General features: G+C 59.4%; 1 protein-coding gene across 1 annotated transcript in view; it reads right to left on the bottom strand.

The window, feature by feature from the left end:
* LOC123115281 (ATP-dependent zinc metalloprotease FTSH 5, mitochondrial-like) overlaps positions 1-5,157 on the bottom strand; it is a 57,956-nt gene that overhangs the window by 28,423 nt on the left and 24,376 nt on the right. The window lies entirely within an intron of this gene.

The raw sequence follows: 5,157 nt of genomic DNA, 5'->3' as shown, positions 1-5,157 counted from the left end.
GCTCCGGTGGCATTGCTACCCCCAGTGCCCCCGTCCCGCCTAACCCTGTAGCGTTTGACCACGGGATCTACCCCTTTGACTTTGCACGGGCGGGCTTTGACCAATGGACCTCCCCACCCGGTTGTGTTAGGTCAGCCCATAGGAACACTTTGGAGCAACATCCGGGGAAGTCCCACAGCAAGATCCCCTCCGTGTAGACCCCACGCGTCCGTTTCCCCCCTCCAGGTGCCGGCGGCAGCGCCGTTCGTGAGGGGGGCACACCCCAGACACGCGTGCCGGGCGTTTGCAACCGCGACAACACTTCCAGACTTGTGAGAGGCCGCCGGCGCAAGATTTGGCGTCATGCTAGCCCCCGGAGGCCGCCGGCCACAGCCGTAGACGCGCGAAGGGCAATCCGCGTGGAGGGAATTTTTCGGATACTTCTCCATCACCAAAAATTATGAAAAAAAAAACATGATTTTATCGCGCTCCGAGTATTTAGTAATATTGACGCCGCATCGTTACCGCAGAACGTCTACTACCGTGTCATCGCCGTCCGTGAGGGGGGCCACGCCCCGGAGACACGTCCCGCCTCTTCGGACATGCCACCACACCACCCCGCATGTATGAGGGCCCGGTGCGACGCTCCGGTGGCATTGCTACCCCCCAGTGCCCCCGTCCCGCCTAACCCTGTAGCGTTTGACCACGGGATCTACCCCTTTGACTTTGCACGGACGGGCTTTGACCAATGGACCTCCCCACCCGGTTGTGTTAGGTCAGCCCATAGGAACACTTTGGAGCAACATCCGGGGAAGTCCCACAGCAAGATCCCCTCCGTGTAGACCCCACGCGTCTGTTTCCCCCCTCCAGGTGCCGGCGGCAGCGCCGTTCGTGAGGGGGGCACACCCCGGACACGCGTGCCGGGCGTTTGCAACCGCGACAACACTTCCAGACTTGTGAGAGGCGGCCGACCCAAGATTTAGCGGCATGCTAGCCCCCGGAGGCCGCCGGCCACAGCCGTAGACGCGCGAAGGGCAATCCGCGTAGAGGGAATTTTTCGGATACTTCTCCATCACCAAAAATTATGAAAAAATACCATCGTTCCTATAGCACATGTGCCCATGTCGTGCAAAAAAATCATGATTTTATAGCGCTCCGAGTATTTAGTAATATTGACGCCGCATCGTTACCGCAGAACGTCTACTACCGTGTCATCGCCGTCCGTGAGGGGGGCCACGCCCCGGAGACGCGTCCCGCCTCTTCGGACATGCCACCACACCACCCCGCATGTATGAGGGCCCGGTGCGACGCTCCGGTGGCATTGCTACCCCCCAGTGCCCCCGTCTCGCCTAACCCTGTAGGGTTTGACCACGGGATCTACCCCTTTGACTTTGCACGGACGGGCTTTGACCAATGGACCTCCCCACCCGGTTGTGTTAGGTCAGCCCATAGGAACACATTGGAGCAACATCCGGGGAAGACCCACAGCAAGATCCCCTCCGTGTAGACCCCACGCGTCCGTTTCCCCCCTCCAGGTGCCGGCGGCAGCGCCGTTCGTGAGGGGGCACACCCCGGACACGCGTGCCGGGCGTTTGCAACCGCGACAACACTTCCAGACTTGTGAGAGGCCGCCGGCGCAAGATTTGGCGGCATGCTAGCCCCCGGAGGCCGCCGGCCACAGCCATAGATGCGCGAAGGGCAATCCGCGTAGAGGGAATTTTTCGGATACTTCTCCATCACCAAAAATTATGAAAAAATACCATCGTTCCTATAGCACATGTGCCCACATCGTGCAAAAAAATTCATAAATTTATCGCGCTCCGAGTATTTAGTAATATTGACGCCGCATCGTTACCGCAGAACGTCTACTACCGTGTAATCGCCGTCCGTGAGGGGGGCCACGCCCCGGAGACGCGTCCCGCCTCTTCGGACATGCCACCACACCACGCCGCATGTATGAGGGCCCGGTGTGATGCTCCGGTGGCATTGCTACCCCCAGTGCCCCCGTCCTGCCTAACCCTGTCGCGTTTGACCACGGGATCTACCCCTTTGACTTTGCACGGACGGGCTTTGACCAATGGACCTCCCCACCCGGTTGTGTTAGGTCAGCCCATAGGAACACTTTGGAGCAACATCCGGGGAAGTCCCACAGCAAGATCCCCTCCGTGTAGACACCACGCGTCCGATTCCCCCCTCCAGGTGCCGGCGGCAGCGCCGTTCGTGAGGGGGGCACACCCCGGACACGCGTGCCGGGCGTTTGAAACCGCAACAACACTTCCAGACTTGTGAGAGGCCGCCGGCGCAAGATTTGGCGGCATGCTAGCCCCCGGAGGCCGCCGGCCACAGCCGTAGACGCGCGAAGGGCAATCCGTGTAGAGGGAATTTTTCGGATACTTCTGCATCACCAAAAGTTATGAAAAAATACCATCGTTCCTATAACACATGTGCCCACGTCGTGCAAAAAAAATCATGATTTTATCGCGCTCCGAGTATTTAGTAATATTGACGCCGCATCGTTACCGCAGAACGTCTACTACCGTGTCATCGCCGTCCGTGAGGGGGGCCACGCCCCGGAGACGCGTCCCGCCTCTTCGGACATGCCACCACACCACACCGCATGTATGAGGGCCCGGTGCGACGCTCCGGTGGCATTGCTACCCCCAGTGCCCCCGTCCCGCCTAACCCTGTAGCGTTTGACCACGGGATCTACCCCTTTGACTTTGCACGGGCGGGCTTTGACCAATGGACCTCCCCACCCGGTTGTGTTAGGTCAGCCCATAGGAACACTTTGGAGCAACATCCGGGGAAGTCCCACAGCAAGATCCCCTCCGTGTAGACCCCACGCGTCCGTTTCCCCCCTCCAGGTGCCGGCGGCAGCGCCGTTCGTGAGGGGGGCACACCCCGGACACGCGTGCCGGGCGTTTGCAACCGCGACAACACTTCCAGACTTGTGAGAGGCGGCCGACCCAAGATTTAGCGGCATGCTAGCCCCCGGAGGCCGCCGGCCACAGCCGTAGACGCGCGAAGGGCAATCCGCGTAGAGGGAATTTTTCGGATACTTCTCCATCACCAAAAATTATGAAAAAATACCATCGTTCCTATAGCACATGTGCCCACGTCGTGCAAAAAAATCATGATTTTATCGCGCTCCGAGTATTTAGTAATATTGACGCCGCATCGTTACCGCAGAACGTCTACTACCGTGTCATCGCCGTCCGTGAGGGGGGCCACGCCCCGGAGACGCGTCCCGCCTCTTCGGACATGCCACCACACCACCCCGCATGTATGAGGGCCCAGTGCGACGCTCCGGTGGCATTGCTACCCCCCAGTGCCCCCGTCTCGCCTAACCCTGTAGGGTTTGACCACGGGATCTACCCCTTTGACTTTGCACGGACGGGCTTTGACCAATGGACCTCCCCACCCGGTTGTGTTAGGTCAGCCCATAGGAACACATTGGAGCAACATCCGGGGAAGACCCACAGCAAGATCCCCTCCGTGTAGACCCCACGCGTCCGTTTCCCCCCTCCAGGTGCCGGCGGCAGCGCCGTTCGTGAGGGGGCACACCCCGGACACGCGTGCCGGGCGTTTGCAACCGCGACAACACTTCCAGACTTGTGAGAGGCCGCCGGCGCAAGATTTGGCGACATGCTAGCCCCCGGAGGCCGCCGGCCACAGCCATAGATGCGCGAAGGGCAATCCGCGTAGAGGGAATTTTTCGGATACTTCTCCATCACCAAAAATTATGAAAAAATACCATCGTTCCTATAGCACATGTGCCCACATCGTGCAAAAAAATTCATAAATTTATCGCGCTCCGAGTATTTAGTAATATTGACGCCGCATCGTTACCGCAGAATGTCTACTACCGTGTAATCGCCGTCCGTGAGGGGGGCCACGCCCCGGAGACGCGTCCCGCCTCTTCGGACATGCCACCACACCACGCCGCATGTATGAGGGCCCGGTGTGATGCTCCGGTGGCATTGCTACCCCCAGTGCCCCCGTCCTGCCTAACCCTGTCGCGTTTGACCACGGGATCTACCCCTTTGACTTTGCACGGACGGGCTTTGACCAATGGACCTCCCCACCCGGTTGTGTTAGGTCAGCCCATAGGAACACTTTGGAGCAACATCCGGGGAAGTCCCACAGCAAGATCCCCTCCGTGTAGACACCACGCGTCCGATTCCCCCCTCCAGGTGCCGGCGGCAGCGCCGTTCGTGAGGGGGGCACACCCCGGACACGCGTGCCGGGCGTTTGAAACCGCAACAACACTTCCAGACTTGTGAGAGGCCGCCGGTGCAAGATTTGGCGGCATGCTAGCCCCCGGAGGCCGCCGGCCACAGCCGTAGCGCGAAGGGCAATCCGTGTAGAGGGAATTTTTCGGATACTTCTGCATCACCAAAAGTTATGAAAAAATACCATCGTTCCTATAACACATGTGCCCACGTCGTGCAAAAAAAATCATGATTTTATCGCGCTCCGAGTATTTAGTAATATTGACGCCGCATCGTTACCGCAGAACGTCTACTACCGTGTCATCGCCGTCCGTGAGGGGGGCCACGCCCCGGAGACGCGTCCCGCCTCTCCGGACATGCCACCACACCACCCCGCATGTATGAGGGCCCAGTGCGACGCTCCGGTGGCATTGCTACCCCCCAGTGCCCCCGTCTCGCCTAACCCTGTAGGGTTTGACCACGGGATCTACCACTTTGACTTTGCACGGACGGGCTTTGACCAATGGACCTCCCCACCCGGTTGTGTTAGGTCAGCCCATAGGAACACATTGGAGCAACATCCGGGGAAGACCCACAGCAAGATCCCCTCCGTGTAGACCCCACGCGTCCGTTTCCCCCCTCCAGGTGCCGGCGGCAGCGCCGTTCGTGAGGGGGCACACCCCGGACACGCGTGCCGGGCGTTTGCAACCGCGACAACACTTCCAGACTTGTGAGAGGCCGCCGGCGCAAGATTTGGCGGCATGCTAGCCCCCGGAGGCCGCCGGCCACAGCCATAGATGCGCGAAGGGCAATCCGCGTAGAGGGAATTTTTCGGATACTTCTCCATCACCAAAAATTATGAAAAAATACCATCGTTCCTATAGCACATGTGCCCACATCGTGCAAAAAAATTCATAAATTTATCGCGCTCCGAGTATTTAGTAATATTGACGCCGCATCGTTACCG

The sequence above is a fragment of the Triticum aestivum genome, chromosome 5B (genome assembly GCF_018294505.1).
Source record: "Triticum aestivum cultivar Chinese Spring chromosome 5B, IWGSC CS RefSeq v2.1, whole genome shotgun sequence".
In the NCBI taxonomy this organism is placed as follows: domain Eukaryota; kingdom Viridiplantae; phylum Streptophyta; class Magnoliopsida; order Poales; family Poaceae; genus Triticum; species Triticum aestivum.
The sequence above is the reverse complement of the archived record's forward strand: the minus strand, read 5'-3'. Positions and strand labels throughout refer to the sequence as shown.